Genomic DNA, 20,952 nt, shown 5'->3' with positions numbered 1-20,952 from the left:
ACTTTAATATTATTTTTCCGTATTTTAATACTAATTTCGAAACAATAACTCTACATTACGTACATACATTATATACGTTGTAAGTGGAATTTTGCAACTTTCAAATACGTGCATATACAACAATTAACCGAACAATTCATATATAAAATTAATAACTGGAAAAATGTATCAAGAAATTTTCAACATTTTCAACAATTTTCAACAATTTATATAATTATAATTTTGAATCCTAATTATTCTAATAATGTGAATTTCTCTTTCTTCGTTGTCATTTTAAAGTACGTACTCGATCAAACAGGCGTGCAATATTTTAGAAAACTTGTTATTTTATATTTATAACCTATGCCGATATATATGTATATACATGTGTGTATATTGTGCCGATATGTGAGGGAACGTTGTAGTTTTGTTTTTAAGAACCCATATAAAAGTTTTAATAAAAAAATATTTTAAAGTATATAAATAAACATTTTTAATAAACGAAAAAGAAGGAAGAAAAATATGCACCCGTCAATATTAAAAAAAAAATATACTAAAAATAAAGTGGGTCGATGGATTACCTATCCGAATGAGATTGCACACTTCACATGAGTTTTTGTTTTTTTATAATAAACTTGTGCATGGTGTATATTTATGTACACATGTATAATCTTTGTGTGTAATGGATTGCGTGTTCAAAGAAAGTTTATGGACAGTGAATATACTTAATTAGAAAAAAAAAAATTTAATATAATTTAAAATTTAGAAAATGCATATTGCAAATAAAAATTTAAATTTGTGGAAACTATGACTCTTAATTAAGGTCACATAATACAAGAACTATTGAATTTTTTGTTTCAAAATATTTTAAAAATTTTATTCGTGTATAATATTTCAACATGTCTCGATTGCCAACATTAATCATTAAGAAGAATAGTCAAATGTCAGGCTTTACTATTTTAAATTTTTTTTTGTGTTCTAAAGATGTCATTGTTTCTCATATGATATTTTAAATATATTTTTTAATTGTTTACGATTTTTGAACTGTTCACTTAAGCACAAAATTAACTAAAGACTAATGGAATTAGAATTTAAATCAAGATGGGTGCCGAGATTAATTATTAGATTAAGAATTATAAGTTAAAAATTATTAAGCGAAATTATATAAGCTCAGTCTAACAATAAAATAAGTTACATAACTTTTTAAAGAAATCAGGTATCAACAAGTGGTCTTTTACTACGGGCCAAATTTACTTTTCTGCTCATATGCTGCGAAATGGTCAACCATTTGAAATTTGATTTTTAAAATCTATGGTTATTAAAGAAATGGACCAGTAAATTTTTTGAAAATGTCAGGGTTCGGAAACAGAGCTTTCGCTGGAGATCAATTTTACATATATTATACGTATTATATTTCGAGAACCACATGACGAAATTTTTTTAAATTTAATTGAAACTGTTCAATCAATACAGTCGGCTGTATGAGGTTCACATCAGATTTTTTAATACAATTGTTTCGACTTTTATTAATGATTAATGAATTAGAATAGTTTTGTAATTGTTCCATCATTATTTAAAGAAAATTTATTCAAGGCAGATTTCTAGAAACGCATTTCGCTTATTCTGGTAAACTTTATTGTATACGTTTAAAAATATGTGTATAAAAGTATGTATTTATGTAGTTTAATATTAAAATATAATACTTATACGTATATTTTACTCATATACAAATTGTGAATTTTTTTCCCAAAGTGCATTTACTAAATTCCTAATAAATATTAAGAACGTTTGTCTTCTTTAAGTAAGTATATAGCTTTTAATTTCGAAAATTATGGTTTTAGATTCTTTTCCTTAAATTTATTTTGAATAACTTTCTCTACTTGTAAGCTCAATTGCTTCTATATTAACTACGTTAATATAGTAAGAGACCAATAATATCTAAAACAACAGAATTTTATTTAATATTTTTTTTTCAATATTGTAAATGTGGTATACTTGAATGTCACAGGGATAAAGGTATAATGTGTAAATACTTAATATTAGAATTCAATTTTTTGAACAACACAATACACACAAGCTTTATGTATATTAGGTACATACAAACGTAGAAAACTTTTATTTTAATTTCGCAATTTTTTAACATGCTTATATAAAAGTTGTTCACTTATTATTACATACATATATGAATTGGATAGCAATTTAATAAGCAAATTGCGTCTTTTGTTTCACATTTTTCTAATCAAATATTAATAGATTTTACCTTGTATATCGCGCATTTATAATTTCCATAACATATTGAAAAGTAACGTGAATAGAAAAAAAAATATTTCATAGATATGTGAAATTATATTTTTCTATTTCAAGTATACAAAAATACATTCATGTACGTAAAAATAAAATAAAAAAAAAATCTGATGTGATCAGCCCATAACAAACCGCAACGTGTATTGGCTAGTCTAACGTAAGAAGATTATGAAAATGCGATTTAAACAATTCTTAGAAAAATTGTTAGAACACTAGTAAGCTATTAGTTAACTTTTCTCGAAAAATGTAAATTTAGCTCTTAGTGGAGTTTTACTTTATACTATTCGAGTTTCCTGAAAAATTCGTCAGGTAGTTTCGGTAATAACCAGAACCATCAATTACTTCCATAGGTTCCATCAATTAGTACCTTAGATATTATAATAAAAAATGTAAAATTTGTCCAAAAAAATGTATACGTTATTTGAAAAAAAGGTCCAGTTCCCCGGACTTGGCATATCCCAAAAGTTGATGAATCCGTGACATATAGCCAAAATAAACACATATAAAAGTTGATCAAAATTAGTTCATCGAAACCCCAGACATACGTGTGTACTCACAGACCGACCGACACATAAACAGATAGAAAAACAGGAAACAGATGCTACTTTATCATGGAGAAATTCGTTTTCACAAAAAGCGCGATATTCAAAATTTGATGCCATCACACCACCTTCCTTATCGTATGTAATGCGGTCGGCAATAAGAATTCACTTTTTTTTAATTTTGTAATTCTTAGTAATTCTTAGAGATAGTAAAGCGCATTTTGCAAATATTTACCCTTATAAACAAAACAAAAAAGAAAAAATATTTACTCATATACGTGATTTACCAAGTGATAAAATTGAAACAATTACTTGACATTTTTGAAAATTTTATAACCAGTAGATGCCAGTTAAACATCTAGTTATAACTAAAAATTTGTACAAAAAAAAAATTAACTTTAATTTCATTATTAAGTTAGTCATTGAAGTTTGGGAAGTTTTTTTTAGCGCATAATATTTAAAATTATTCAGAAGAATCTCGTATAAATTTCCTTCTAACATAATAGGTTGCATTTTAATATAATACATTCCTTATTTAAATTTACTGAATATTAATATAAAAAATTACTGAATATAAACAATTGATTTTTTAACCTTACGGTATAGGAATAGATATAGGAACGGTATAGGTAATTAATTTTGGAACAAATAAATTTTTTTTGTTACATTACTTGTACTCGTATAAAAGGTTGTAGAAATATTTATTGTTAAAATACATTGCGATTTTGTCTTATGCTTTTAAGACCCAGTTTAACGATATTAAAATGAAACCGTTATCATCGTAAATTAGGTCAATAAAATTTTGTATTTGATCTTGTTAATGTTATGCACAAATGTTCCCTGTGAAAGTGAAAAGACACCGAATCATATACTTGATATTAAGTATAATGAAATTTTTTCGGCATTATGTAGCTATTCCTTACATAACATGTTAAAAATTAGAAAACTTGAGACATAATCAAGTAATGCCGGAATTCCTCCTATATTGCGTTGTTTTTGGTACCGAAAAGCTTTTAATTCAAGTAAAATTAAAAAGCTAATGCCTTCTGTTACACATAACTTATAATTATTAGTGTTCTTGTCGATCCATAATTATCGAGTTAAGAACAGTTTCTGTGTCCGTTTTCTTAAAAGTACGAAAGTTTTCTTAAAAGTAGTTTCTACGAAAATCTCACGAAAAAAAGTTTTATTAAACGACGTAAAAATTATATTAAATGAAAATAGATTGGAAAAACAAAAATCTTTATAGGACGCATTACCGTAATTTGGTATACATAAGTATGTATATTTAGAATGTTTATTATTGACTGACATTTTAAATGTTTTCCTATACAATACATAAAATCAACATAATGAACTTTATATCACTATTTGTTTATAGAAAAAATTTATGCTGCATAATTTGATTTTACCACATCGGTGGTCTTCCTGTTTAAAAAAATATTGAGATATGTATATTATATAAATGTGGTCTATTTAGAAATACTAATTTAGTAAATCAAAACAAATTCTTTGAGATTTTCAATGTTATCAGCAATCATACTGAAATCGAAAGCAAAATTAATGAAACTGTGCTTTACAATATAAATGCGGTAACAAAATACGCCTAATTGAACTAAACGATCAGGGTTTAAATGTTAATTACTTTGCAATACAAATAATATAAAGTTACTCCAGGGTTAAAGTATTAATTTAAGAAATTTGAATGAACGCAATTATAATATTAACTGAGCGTCGACAACTTTTTAAATAAATTATTACATAATATTTATTATATATTATTATTACATAATATTACATAATATATTATACGTATAAAATTAAAAATTGTACAATAAAAAGTTTACTGGTTGTCCACATTTGAGGCTATTAGTGGGTGTACTCACTGAACATTGCCTTTTGATGAACAGGATGTGAGGTTTGCCGTCTCTGGATGGAATAGGGTGAAACAGCTGAACGCCCTTTTATGTGAATGCAATGCTGCTGGCTTATGACTGAAATGATTTATTCAGAAAGGGTTTTGCGACATCGATGGAAGTTTTACGGCTTGTGTTGGCTACTCTACTGCCATTCAATATAGGGCATAGATACAGTACAAATTTAGAAGGTGGCTGAAATTACAAAATATCCTATGGATCGATTGAGAAAGGCCTAAGGATCTCGGTCTCCTAACGGAGAAAAGAAGAAAGAAATCTTATATAAACGTTTTGTATATACTTAAACTCAATTATTATCCATTCTAATTTTAATATTATAATTATATATGAATAATTAGGAAAATATGTAATCAGTACATCTATTAAACTTATAGAATTTAAAATTTCGAAAATTTCAATAAAAATTATTTTTTATTTTTATATATGTACATACATATGTGTATAATGAATTGACCTAGTCAACAAACACAAGCTATTCTAATTTTAATCAAAATTTATAATGTACATTTTATGTTTTTCAAATTAAATTTCTTTAATTATAATTTGTTTTAAATTACATTTATAAAAAGTTCACCGAGACCGGCTAAATAAAAAATCATGCGTATATATTTTTATCTATATGGAAGAGAAAAAACTGGATTCAACTAAACTATAAAAAATCTAAAATAAAATTTAAATATTTAATTAATGTATAAGTATGTACAAGTATATAGGGTATGTTTTCTAGATGAAATTTGTTTTTTCAAAAATTTATGTGTGTACATATGTTAATGTCACGTACATGTGTACTTTTTATTTTATATAAATATAGCCTTGAAAAAAACATATAAGTATGTATGTGTATTAATGGTCATATAGACTCAAGATCAATTACTTCTGCAGCAATAAAAATATTTTGCGGGTAATTTTATGTGTTACAAATTAGATGAGTAAAATTAACCGAAATACGAAATTTCTTAACATTTTTTACATACACACATATGTATATAGAAAATGCGAGGTAAACAATTTTATACATTTGCATTTTACATAACGTACTATATAAGAATTCCTCCATTTGTTATTGTTTAGGGGATTTTTATTACTTTGGAATTTTCAGTAAATCTTTTTTAAGTGATCTTTTCCCACGCTTTGTCTATAACAATATTATCTGGGTAAGCTCAAATAAAATATGTTCTCTGAACTTTCTCTAGTTTATTTGAAATTTATTTTTGAGCCATGAATTATGCAAGTTTTTGTTCTTATTGAATCACAATAAATTTTCCTAAATCTGGATTCGAATTGCAAATTCGGTAATGAATTTTGAATATAAGAGCGTGCATACATGCGTACATACAAATTATACTTGTACAATATGATTAAATCTTTTCGGATATTCTATAAGTAGAGTGGTAGTAGGTTAGTATCGTGAACTTTAAAATATTATTTATCAATTTATTTTATTTATTTGCGTACATACATACAAATGTACTTAATGATAAAAAATTGTTTTTTTTTTTAGATATTCTTTGGTCATAAGTAAATGTTTTTTTTTTGTTTTGTAAACATTTTTAGACATACTTATTTCACTTAGTAAATTTTGACAAGGTTAAAAAACTTTTTTTTTTCGACAAAGTAAGTAAAGCACAATTTATCTTAAGCTTTGATTTGATCAAACATAAAAAATTTAAATTAATTTTTGTATTTGTTATTAAAATTCAAGAGCAAGTACCTATCTATCCAGGTACGTTTGTTTTTTAAGTAGAGCAAAAATTTCAATGACATATAAAAATTTCAGTTTAAAAAAAATTTATGTAAAATACTTAATACGAACTTATTTAACATACCAACATTGGTAAAAGAGAGAGTAAAACTGTAAAATGCAAAATTGTAAATATGTTTTTTAAGATATGTATTTAGAATTAGGTTTCATTGTTGTATAGCAGTTACAGGAACTTGCTAAACCATTCTATAGAAACTACACGAAAATGTCATGCGACTGCCAAGTTTATGAATTTCACTTTATTATTTTTCCGAATATTTAAAATTAGTTTTTAGAGTTGTATGCCATTCAATTAAATTTTCATAGTATATGTAATATGTGATATAACACACCCTTACAAATTTTAATTTTAATATCTTTATTAGTTTTTGAAATATTTTAAAAAACCTTTTTGAGTTCTATGGAAGCTATCCGAACCCATTGTTCCAATTGGTGCAATTACAATAGCAACCGTAATTGGCAGAAAAGAAACAGCTTTAAGAAATTTTAAGTCAATTGCATTATTCGTTATTAAGTTATTGTGCGATCGGATAAGTCAACATGTCTAAATCAACGGAGAATTTTTTACACTGAGCAAGAATATATGTATATATACATATTCATACCGAAGACGACTCCTTTAAATTGTTACAAATTCTGTTTCAAAATTAATATACTCTAATAATTAATTTTCATTGCTTTTATAATCAGTGTTGCCATATAATTCAAACTCAGAACAAAAGAGTATAAAATTGTAATTTAAAAATTCTTCTTGATGATCACTTTTCTAGCATATTTTGGAAAAATTTTAAAAAATGTTTTTTTTTTGTTAGCTTCATTCCGATTGTGTGTTGGTTCCGATTGTATCTAAAGCTTTTTACATAAAATATACATAAACATATGTTTACAAAAATATCAGATCTAGACTTACGTTGTTATATTTTACAACCCGTATAGTTGTTATGGACAACGTTGTTACATACTTATTCATTGTGGTTTTTTTTTTCGATTGGGATTTTTATTTCTTAGCTGGGGAATAACTTTAATTACGTATATTAAAAATTATACTAAAGCAAGTAACAAAAAATCATTTCAAAGTTACTTGATTATTTCGAGATAATTGATTAATTAATTGAAAATATTATAAATGTGAAATAAGTTATAAAATTTAATTTTAAACATTATAAATCACTTTAGTTTTAAAATAAAGAAAAAGAAAATTTTTTTTTACATTAATTTTCAGAAATTTTAGCATTTTTTTCATCGCCTTATCGATGCTTATTAGTATAAATTAACTATACTAGTCTAGATCAAATCGAACATGTTTCTTATGAACAGGTTTATAGTATACATACATATTTACAAATTTCTTAATAATTTTGCTTGTCACAAAAAAATTATGAACTTATTTTTAAAAAAATCTAATAATTCGGATGATTAACTTTTCATTGAAATTATTTTATAAATTTTTGAAGTTTTTTTTTTAACAAAAACATGTAGGTTTAAAAAATGTTTAACCTTTTCAAAGGTTAAAGTCAAACCAAAGTACTAAACGAAACACTTAAGATTTCAGTTTCAATTGTTTTAAGATTTCAATAAAAAGTTTTAATTAAATTCAAGTTTTATTATAACAATAATTTTAAAGTCTAAAATGTGCCTCTAGATTTAAAAGGGTTAATATTTCATTTTCGAATTTGACAATTTTAATAATTTAACAATTTCAAAAAATTTTGTCATAATGAATGAAAATCAATTTTGAATATTCAATTCTACATTATCATGTATACGAGTAGTACCGTATATCGGATATCGTGTTTATTAATAATAACAAAATTTCTTTGATTATTCAACCATTTTCGTACACCTAATCGAAATTCTTATATATATATTGTGTTTAGACTCTTAGAGTCAAAATAAAATAGAAAAAATAATATTAGTGGGATAGCAAAAAAAAAAACAGGTGATAATATCGAAAAGGAATTACAAAAAACAAAAAAACAAGAACAAAAGGGCAAAAATCAAAGCAAAACAAAGCAAAATACAAAAATTCAGGAAATGCTTTAGTTATAAGGTAATTTGGAATAAAAAAAAAATAATAAAACAAAAACACAAACAAATAAAATACATGAATATTATTGAATAAAATTAAATTTTTTTATAAAAAAATCGAAAAAGTAAATAAAAATTTATTCATAATAAAAATACAAAAATTTTTTATATATTTTTTATACACAGAAAAAAAAAAATATACCATTCAATCAAAAATTTAATGTGATTTATTTTTGTAATATGTTGGTAATCCAAAACAAATCACAAATGATCGTATTACAGATGGGTACAGATGCAATAATTTATTGATATTGATGAAGGTTTAGGTATACACAGGATGCGTTAACTTAAGTGATTAAGTGTGATGATGATGTTGCGAAAATTCTTTTAAAATTTGTTTTTTTTTTTGTATATTTTACTCAATTTCTGCTTTTCCTTATTTTTAACTTGTTTTCCTTGCTTTTAGTTGAAATTTCAAAATGTTTTCGGTAGAGAAATTTTTAAATATTTTTTAATTTTATTATATGTACACAAAAATTGAATTTTTAAAGAAAAAAAAAATTTTTTTTTTTCAATTTTAAAATTTTAATTTTAAATCACTTTTAATTGACCTTCCGAGAATTTCTTCTGTGATAATAAACAATTAAATTGTTATAATAATATTTTTTTAATTCATTTTAGAATAATACAGAATTTATTTAAATTTTTAACAAGTTTAAATTTTTTTTTTGGTTTGTTTGTATTAAATTTGTAATAAAAATCTAAAATAATTATTATTAAGGTGTTGAAATTCTTCACTAATATGTTTTTTATTTATTTATTTATTTTTTTTAATTTTTACTGAATAATGTACAATTTGCTTTTATATGTATACAAATATGTGCTGTGATTCTATATTTAAATGATTTTTAAAAATCTGAAAACAGAAATGTGAATAAATTTCAGTTTTAAAATTAAAAAAAAATAAATAAATAAATAAATATAAAATTAATTATCATGTTATGACGAATTATAAGTAATTATAAATGTATGTATAATTTATGATTTTCGTATATACCTGCATATGTATAAATGTTATAATATGAAGGTAAAATTATTATCGTCATACTTTATATGTTACGGTAAAAGAAAAATTTTCATAACATTCATTTTAAATTATTGTGTTAAATTTTGGACAGTTGTTTATTCATGAGTTTTGTTTGATTTGGTTAACATGTCATGTAAGTTGTATGGGAGAAATTTGATTCCTTTCAAACAAAACTCACAATTTGATGTCCACATAATTCGAATACCTGTCTTAAATTTAATACGGTATTATGTATAATAATATAATAATATAAACAGTTTAAGGTGATGGGTGATTCCCCGATTCAATTTAAGAGAAAATTTTATATTTTTAATTATAAGTAATTAAAAATATAAATGACATAATTAATGACGTTTTCGGAGTACGAAGCGAATTATCCGAATTATAAAGTTTATATCGTATACTATATCGTATGTTCTTTAATCTTTATGTTTCTGATATTTTTTATTTTATTGCTTTGTGTACTACATCATAATTTATTATTTTATTTATAATAATATTAGTTTCATTTAGAAATACATAAGCTTTTGAATTTGAAAAGGTCACCGAAATATTTCAAAAATAAATACGCAAATCAATTTAATTTCAGAAAAGGTGAAAACAAGAAATACGTGACTACATCCATTAAATAATAAAGTATAAAAAGGTTCTTTTTTTTGTGGGAGGGTTATGAAAATATATTCGCGCATAATGTTGTGCACTAATAGGTTACTGTAAGCAAATAAGATTTTTAACTAAAGACAATTTTAATTTAAGTAAATAATTGCTTTGATTGCGTAGCAGGCTTATTCAACTTGTTAATTATAAGTAATTTAAAATTTAAAAAATATGAAATTGAATAACAGGGAAATAAGAGTATGTTGGGATTATAATGTTTGAGAAAAATGCTGAACGCAATGAAATAACGCTCACAAATCTAATTAGAACAAATTTTTAAAACATAGTGTGCGTGTAGAAAATTTTTGAGTATTAAAATACGAAAATAAAAATTTTAAAGAATTAAATAAGGATTTGCTATATTATATGGTGATATAAATGTGTTTAATAATTATTAATAATTTTTACCGTAACATATAAATTATAACCAGATATATTGTGTAGTTATTCATGTTGTTGATCGAGAAAGCATACAACAAAATACAATAGTTATATACACCGATACATATTTTTAAATTATTTAAACTCGAAGGTGTTATATACAAAACTAATAAATATTGTAAATAATTTTTTTTTAAATACAGCTTATTTTAAAAAAAAATAACAAAATTATCTATTTAACACACTTTTCATTCATCACAATTTTTTTCTTTTCAAGTTTTAACATTTTTTACAGCCAGAAAATATTTTTTTTTTTAATAATAATGTTATAATAATTATATATATACATATGTATATGTATGTATTGTATATGATCACTTTATTTATTAAGTAGCTTTTTTAAAAATTTTAAAAAACTTTTTGCTATTTATCTTATGTTAATTATATCGAAAATTGGAAGTTAATCATTTCTCTTCATCATTATATTTAATAATAACTAATACGTATATATAAAGTGGTATACAATAACTATATTATAAATATCTATTAATAGTATATTAATATATAATTTGTATATATGTAAAATATTTGTATATAATGTGTAAAATGTCAAATATTTTATGAAAATTAATTTATTTTAAAATTTTATGGAGCAGATAATTTGAATTATCATCATTAATAATAAAAATAAATAAAAACAAATACATTGGATATTTTATATTATAAATTACAGTGAAACCTCGTTTTTTGCTTTTAATAAGTAAATAATATAAAGTAAAGGAAATTTCCTATATTGTATAACAATTATGTATGTACAATATTATGTGTTCATGTAGGTTTGTGGCATGTGAAAAGTAAATTTGTTTAAAATAAATATTTGATCAAAAATTTTTTTAAAGAATTTTATTATTGATTTTTTCAATTATTTTTGAATGATTATTAAATTAATTCGATAAAAAGTTCAATGATAAAATTTTAATGGCAAAAAAAAAATTTTTTTTTATAATAATTGTAAATTTTATACAACAATTATAAATTTATTAAAATAAACAATATTCTAAAGGTTAAAACATAAGTTTTAAGAAATTTTACTTATACAATGTCTATATTTAGTCAAAATATTATTCTATTTTTAGGCAAAATATTTATTTCGAAAATCTTTAGAGTGAAGTGTAAAATATTTAATGATTTCTCTATAAATCTTTTATTTTTTGGTTTCATATCTATTATATGAAGCATTACTGACAATTACTACTACTTTACAAAATATAGAATTTTTTCAGATATTAATTTATTCTATGGTGATTTCAAAATGATTTTGACTTAAGAGAAAATTAAAATTTAAGGGTTAATATCTGAGAATATTGCGTTAATTTAAATAAACACAAAAATTTACATTTTTAGATTTCATAAATTCACTCTTGTATGTATATACAGTGGAGTCCGCTTATAGTCACACAAAAAATTTCATAAAAATGTGTGACTATAAGCATCATATGCCTATAAGCGTCAGTAGAAAAAAAAATTTATAAATAAAACTCAAAACTTTATTTTTTTTTTAATTTAATTTTAAATTAAGTACTTATGTATATGATAATGTACATAAATAAAAAACCCATTTGCAACAAATATTGTAATTAAACTATTTGCCGTAAAGTAGGTAGTAAAACTACTTACCGCTTTAAAAAAAAAAGGCGTTCAGAGTATGTGACTATAAGCGACTTCAAATATATGAATTAAGCAATATGGTTCACAAAAAATCAATCCAATAACCGTATGTGACTATAAACATTTGTGACTATAAACAAATGAAAATACATGAAAATATAATAAAAAAGATGTTGACAACGAAATTGTTGACTGTAACCGAATTATGACTATAAACAGTAGTGACTATAAGCGGCTTCCACTGTACATATTATATATTTACTCTTTAAAAAAAAAATAATATATTCCAGATATGAGACACGAAGATCAAAATGATTTTAACATATATCGTAAAATAATTTTTTTAAATAGTCCAAATTCCAAGGAGTTAATCCCATTTCATATTACTTAAGTATTCATCTCTATTTTTGAGTAATACATATATACTTACTCATAAAGTATGTTTTGAAATTAAATTGAAATCACAAATATTATTCACAAAATGACTAAATCATGGTGTATTATAAACAATTAAAAATTTATAGTGTTTATAGAAATTTTCTGTATGTTATTAATTTTTAAGTGAATAAGTCACTTTTTTTATGTACATATATATTCACTATAAAAAATATAATTAATAATAAATAAATTGAACGCGTTATAGAAAATACGAGTACATTTGAATTTATTAGAAATTGTTTTGGTTTATACAAAATATTTGTTACGTGCTTCTAATCATATTTACGATATTATGAGGAGTAAGTATATTACGAGCAGTAAAAGTGTAGAACCTAAAGTACAATGTTGATGTTTTCTCAATCAATTTTAAAAAAAAAAAATTTGTTTTTGTACTTTAGGTGTTAACAGTAGTTCAAGCATAACAGTAAAAATATTTTTTTCAAAATTTTAGTTTATATTTAAAATTTCATTATGTTTATTTTGATTTCAATTAATGTTTTGTTTTCTAACATTGTTAAATATGTAGCTATGCGTTAAAAATACAAAATATTTGTGCTTTTAGAGTATTGGAAAGAGCTATGATGCTTAATCATTTCAATAGATTTTGAATCATAAATATATATATATATATATATATATATATATGTATTGTGGTAATAAGTATTAATAATAATAGTAATAACAAAATTAATAATAATAAAATTATTTGAATTATATTGAATTTTAATATATGAGCCTGTTACTCGTATCTGCTATTTTCCTTTCTTTTCCGACAATGAATGTCATGTAATATGTAAAGATATGTAAGTAAAAAACTTAAAATAAAATTTATTTGATAGGGTTTGGAGAGCCCAATTAATTAATAATATAATTTTGTTACTTAACGTTTTGTCGATAGTAATCGATCGTTCTAGGTTCTAGACTATGCTCTAAGAAAGCCCAAGGACATCTCGGGTAAAATAACCGAATACAATTTTGCGTAAAATAAAGAAAAACATTATTTTAATTTTGATTGATTTTGCTCACAAACACAATAAAGGCTGATATTTCGCAAGCTACTTCATAGATCATATTTGTAATTTGACATATTGCAAAACTAGATCCCTCTTAATTTAATTGGTTAGCTAAATTTGAGATGTTAATTTTTTTTTTTAATTTTCTGAATTGAAATTTTATTTCATTTATCATTCATTATTATTTCACAGCTGATCACTCATTTTTTCTGGAAAATATTTTATTAAATCACTTTATTCACGGTAAATTATTTATTCATAAACACCATTATTATCATATTAAATTATTAATAATTTCTGAAATTAATACAATTTAAATAGTATGATAATTTTAAAAGGTAAAATATCGAATAAATTCTTTCTTTTTAAAATAATTTCTTTTTTTTGCCATTTTATAATAATTTTTGGAAAATAAAATATTCGCTAATTAACATGTCTACGTATGTACATTTCTTTAATATTTGTTTATTTTAATTTTAAATACTTTTGAGGTGTACTTATATAGGTGTGGATAAAGAATTCAATATGTCTTAAATTTTTAATAAAAAAAAATTTAAATGCAAATAACATTAATAACATTATATGAGAAAGTTAAAATATTGTTAAGTTATACAAAAACTAAAATCTACATAATGTAAGTCAAATTTCAAATATTTCAAACTTTTCTTTATTGTACCCCCTGCTATAATTCATGCTAATACACAAACTTTAATACAATTTATGTACATACATACATATGTATACGTAAATAAATTCAAGTACGATAGTTTTACGTTTTAATGTTATTAATTTGTTTTTGTTAGATTTGGTCTAGATTTATTATGACGGTTGAAAATTTGACAATGTTTCACTGTCAAAGGTCTGTTATAAATTCTGTAGTCTATTCTTTCTATATTCTGTTATAAATATAATAGAATTCTTTCTATAGTCAGGATCAATTGTTTATGTGGGTTATTGAAAGCAGCAATTTACAATAAATAAATTCATTGTGCCTGGAAACTTATTTGCAGTTGAGCTGCCCAGGTATATTTGTTTTTTCCATAAAACTTAATTGTTATAGGTGTATACATATACCTATGTAAATTTAAAAAATTTTTTGTGAAAATTTTATAGTTTTTGAATTTGTTTATTTACACATTCATATACATATCTACACATTTGTTTACTATTTGGCATATAAACAAAATGATCATAGTTAAATTAATTGGAATTCCAAAAAAATTTAAAATTCTTAGAATTTTTGAAACTTCTTTCAAATCTACATACGCATACACACCTATAAAATATATATATATGTGTACAGTTCATTTACATACACTTGTATAGTTTTGTAATTTTTATTTCTCGCCTGTCTATAATCTTGAATAAATTTGGCAAGAATATACAGAATTGTAAATATGCCAAAAAAAATGTAAAGGATCTTCTTAAATAAGATGTATGTACATTTTATATGTATTTAAGGATTTTATTAAATTATTCAAAAAAAAATATTAGCTTATAAAAGATTATTGAACTCATATTTAACTATAATCAAAAGAGAGAAATAAATTAAGAATTAAACAGGCTGCTCACATGTTTTTTTTTTTGGAAAAAATAAAGCTCTTTCTTGTTTTAAAAGTTTCTGCTGGCATAACTTTTTAATTTTTTGCAATTTATGAAGAAATTATACATATGTATGTATTTATAAAAAACCATATGTACATATGTATGTTTGTACATTATGTATTTATGTTGAATTTCTTTTATAACTTCAAAAAACATGTGTGTAAAGGCCAAAGATTAAATTAAAAACTATTAAATAAGAAAAAAATTAGGTCAGACAAATGTTTATGAAAATAGTTTTAATATTATTAGGTAAGTATGTGCGATTGAAAATTCTTCCAATTAAATTTAAATATAGATTTATGTATGTATATGTAAGTGTATAATTCGATTTTTTTTTATGAAATACCTACAAAATACATGTATTTAGATGAAGATGTTGAACGGGAAAACTTAAAATTAAACAAAATTTTTTAAATATTGTGATTTAAGAAAAAAATTTTTTTTTGAAATAAAATTCAACTTTTTTAGGCTATTGAACTTCGAATGTCGTCAGTTAAATTTTTTTTTTTTAATTTTATATTTATGTTACAATTTTTTGATTACATAAACTAAATCTAAACGTATACATACATATTATATGTTTACAGTCGGACCCATTTATAAACACATCAAAAATTTCCTCAATTTTCGTTGTTTTATATCCCGGTTTTTCTTATAAACTAGTTCAGTTACAAGAAAAAATTTTTCTCCCAAGGGAATTTTCAACTTATATGCACAGCATGACAAGTATTTACCCGAATGACAATTTTGTGTTATAAAATTTTTGTTTTTATAAAAGGACCTTCATAAAAAATAAGAACGAGATAAATGCGGAAAATTTATTCGTGTTAATAAAACGTTTTTGTTTGTAACCGAAGTATTTGGAAGCATGTAAATTACGAACAAAAACAATTTCTTTTTGTTAATAAAGAAGTTTTATTTTTATACGAATATCTGTATAAACGGATCTGACTGTATTATAATTTATGGAAACATTTATAGCAATTTAGAATAGAATTAAAAGTAGGCGATATTACTTGTGTCATTTTTATATTTTGATCGCACTTCATGTTATAATAATTTATCACACGATGCGGGGAATATTATAAGTACAACACTATCAGTTTTATATACTTAGATACATTATGATCATGCTCGCATTATTATGAATATGGTAACAATATGAAAATAAATTGAAATTTTTTTTGGATATAGTAACCGGGAAAATGAAATAGATTTCGGAATATACTTGAAAATAAACGATATTACAGTATTTAAATAAAGATTCGGCAAAGTATTATACCAATATAATAAAAAAGGAATCGCGAAGTTTCATTACGTAGGGTAGATTTCCAATCCAAGACTTGTAGTAAGGCAATACTAATAAATATACGTGTATAATATTCTAATCAATCGCTATTAAAGTGTTTTCACACCTTTTTTAACTTAATGGAAATTTCTTCATGCAACTGCAGAAGAGATGGATGACGTAATCAAAGGAACGAGATAAAGGCAGAAAAATTAATTAAAAAATTTTTCTCCTCGGTTTCACACCATTTAAACTAAAATCCGTTTGAGAATTATTAATATAAGATCAAACAACATTTATATTGCTTTGGCGTTTTCGTGTAGTTCTAATAACTCTTTTTAGTTACTTTATACTTCTATGAATTTCTAACTTCTATATAAGCTTGTATTTATTTATACAATATATTAATTGTAGTAATAGAATAACTAAACGTTCATATACAATTAAATATCGCATGTTCTTATCTTAAATAAAAAATACACTTTATATAAAACATAAAAAGAAATTCAGGTTAAAAAAATAATAAAGATTTAATTTAAAAAAAAAAAAAGGTGGAAAACAAAAGACGGTGGAATTGATTTTGTTTACATTGTACATTGTGCATACACAATTGTAGTAAAACATTAAAAAAAAAAAAGCAAGACCTTAAAAAGTAATCAGAAGAAGAGAAAACAAAAATATTTTAATGAGGTCGTTCTGTCATAACTTTTACTTGTTTATATTATACACAGAGGATTTTAATTGCAAATTTTACTTTATATACATATGTAAGTGTATCGAAGTTGTGGATATGAAAAATTATTCAAAAGTAATGACATATTCGGAATTTATATAAAATGATCGATCCCATTAATGGTGGCTTTAACTTTTTTCGATTATTATGTTTTTACTTTTTATACGTATAGGGCGGACATAACATTATTATGTGGTGTTTACACATTATGTAATGTCATATTTATATATCTATCAGGTTATGAAGCTGAAATTATTTTCCGAAATATTCTGAAACCGAAGTAACAAAATTTACGAAAATAATGCTTAATGTTCCGAAGTATTCCGATACTCTCCGAGTTGACATTGTATAATGTGATATACATAATTCTATTTTTTTTTGTTCAAATATTAAGTAGCTGCTCTCAATTTTTCGAAAACCTCCTAAAAATATATTATTAATTGCTTATTTTTTTTTAATTTTTGCGAATTGCAAAAAAAAAATGGTCGAAATGGTTTTGAATTTTAAAAATTTTTAAATTAAAATTTTTTTACTGTAATTCATACTTTGCCCTTACAGGAAAGGTCCAATCAGAGGCAATAAATTTTTTAAATACATACATTTTTCTCATGAATTGCCAAACCACTATTTTTAGATTTAGATCGTAACATAAGGATGTAACTCTAACAATAGGATTTTCGTTGTAGAAATTAAAATTTCACCAGAAATAATGCTCAAATTTACTTTTATTAAAACGATCAAATCTGAGGCTTACAAAAATTTTACTTTGATTTCTTAAACATAAGAACTTCCTATACGATTTAGGGGAAAATTTCAGATTTGACAATAATCCAATTTTTTTGGGTCTTTAATAATTCTTTATCGAAGAAAACGTTTCGCATTTTAAATGAAGTTTTGTCTGAAATAATAAATTTTGGCACTTCTATTCAATTAATAATTCCGATTGCAGATTTTGATTGTCAATCACAGCTTTAAAAATTTTTTTATAAAATTTATTCCTAAATTTTCGACACAAGAAATATTAAACTATGCTTGCATAATTTTAATTACAATAGTCACTATACTTATTGTACAAAAATATTTTATAAATTGCTTCCTTTCTCTGTCAAAGATATGCGACAAATCAACTGGTAATCATACTCGTTTAATACTCGTTTATTTATAAGAAAAATAATGAAAATAATAACAAAAATTTGTAATATTCGTGAATTCAGGATTGTGATTCGTTATATTCCCACGCGTTCGATAAAAATAAACACAATATATAGTGCGATGAGAATCAATTGTTGCTATATAGATATACTCTATATATACACTTTTTTAATATAAACTATAATTCTCTTTGGGTCAATTCAAATTTACAATAGCGTTATATTGCTTAATTGTTTGAAAAAGGATAAAATTGTATATTATGTCGTCAATTACGTCATTTTTTAGTCGTTATGTCGAAAAAAAAATAATTTTTATTTTAAATTATTTAACATTGTATGCGTATGTATACAGAGTGATACAGAAATATATTAAGCTATACGTAGCATCAGAGCAGGGGATCAGACGTGGGTAGATGCAAAATCTTAATAGTTAGCGAAATTCAGTTATTTTAAAGAAATTTTTTAGAATTTTTGCAGGTTCTTCTTATTCGGTTTAAGAAAGGTATGGGCTTCGAACAAGCACTCTTTTGAAAAATCTTATTAAGAGCTTTAAGATAACGGATAACTTATTTTCGTGCTCCTTGTTATACTTTTCCCATTGAGATTTCGCACCCATCCCAGAATAAAAGCTTTATTCATTTCATAGATTCTCTAACCAGTATAGTTAGTATTGGTGCTTAACTTTTGGAACCACCTTGTATATGTATAATAAATAATAAAAATATTCTTACATTTTTACTATTTTCATTTTTTATATTTCATGTGCTCTACTTACATATATGTATATGTTTAGAGTATGCTGTTTGTTTACTATTAAAAATTTTGCAAAAATATATTTTTAACGTATGTGTGTCATATGTTTGTAGTTAAGTAAGCATAGAAAGAGTACCCTCCTTTAACCTATCAACATTGTCATATAGCAATAGAACTGTTGTTTTAGATTACTCTACAGTTTCAGGAAAGTACATAATATGAATTTTTATATCTTTACTTAAATGAGCTCGAGTTTGGTGATCCTATATAGGTATAAGAAAGCTATTATATTTCATAAATGGGAGTTTTTTTTCGGCCACACTGTAGTTCTTATTAATAAATGAAACTATTTTTGCTTACTAAAATATTAATATATATTATTTTATTTGTCAAACTATAACATTTAGTTCTAGATTAACTTTATCTTATCTTAAAACAAAATAAAATTTTTGCCTTCAGTTTACAATTGTTTTTTCTTTTTTGTTGGAACACTATTTGTTTTGTAATTAAAATTATTCTAATGAAGTTAAGAAACTTCTATAAGGCGATAAAATATTTAATTGTTACTCAGATTTCATAAACAATATGTGTTTGTACAAAATGAAGTATAAATAAGAAATACTTTGTTTTTCGATTAAAAATTTATTAATTTAAATTATAAGACTTCTCTATTTAAACTCATTTTTTGTTTTGGGCTTGTTAAATGACTAATTTAATTGTCCCGAAGCAAAGATTATACACAGGGTGTCCGAGACATTATAGTTCTCTCGCAATAGGATGATAGAATTACTCAAAACGAATAAGAAACATTTTGATTTTTAAGCTCTTCTTCCCGAGTTGTGAGTCCTCAAAATTAGAATTTATAAAAAACATCTAATTTTTATATTTTTATTGATAACTTAGCAAATATGATAGGTAAAGCCAACTTTTCATACTTATTTTGAAACAATAAGCAAGGAGAATCAAACTTCCACATACTAAGAATTTTTAAGAATAATAATATTGATAATTAATATTAACCTCTGTAACAGTTCTAATATAAAAGCTGGTATAGTAGAGGCCAAAAATTGTCTAATTGTAAGTAAGTACATTCTAAATGCAATAGATTCATAATAACATACATTGTTTAGTAGAAAAACTGATATACTATATAAAAAGAATCTCGCAATATAATCAAGTATTGAAACAAATTTGGACGCTCTAAAAGGAAGTCGGAAAAAATTAATATTACAATTTACCGAACATTTTGACCTATTTTAGTTTAGTTTTTTTCGGAAACATTTAAGAAATATTTTCATATATTTTATATGTATGTCCGTACTCTATACAATAAAAGCTCCTAGCAAAGCTCCTATTAAACTATAAAGGAATATAAAATGAAAATTGAGGATTTTTGAAAATTAGAAATGTGATAAATTTGCTTGTACGACGTTTTATATATGTTATCAATAAGTAAATAGTTAATTAGTTAAGGCTAGAGACTGGCAATAACTGAAACGGTTAATAAATCTTTATGAAATCTTATAAACGCTAAATGCTTATACTGTTTATACCATTTACTTTTTTTCGACAAGATTATTTTCAGGAAGGGTCAAATTTTAAATATATTATAAGTAATACATTTAT

At 23.5% G+C, this 20,952-nt stretch overlaps 1 protein-coding gene across 3 annotated transcripts in view; it reads right to left on the bottom strand.

The window, feature by feature from the left end:
• The window catches only part of LOC129608787 (protein phosphatase PP2A 55 kDa regulatory subunit), a 58,119-nt gene that overhangs the window by 24,777 nt on the left and 12,390 nt on the right, over window positions 1-20,952 (bottom strand). The window contains exon 1 of one of the 3 annotated variants that reach the window (XM_055520508.1): window positions 8,755-9,090. The exons of the other annotated variants lie outside the window; for them this stretch is intronic. The gene's annotated coding sequence lies outside the window, so the exon portion shown is untranslated. Of the gene's footprint in view, window positions 1-8,754; window positions 9,091-20,952 lie in introns of those variants that run through there. 3 annotated transcript variants of the gene reach the window in all.

This window comes from Condylostylus longicornis, unplaced genomic scaffold (assembly GCF_029603195.1).
Source record: "Condylostylus longicornis isolate FDR11 unplaced genomic scaffold, ASM2960319v2 ptg000036l, whole genome shotgun sequence".
NCBI lineage: Eukaryota > Metazoa > Arthropoda > Insecta > Diptera > Dolichopodidae > Condylostylus > Condylostylus longicornis.
Note: the sequence above shows the minus strand (reverse complement) of the source record. Positions and strands in the feature narration are given on the sequence as shown.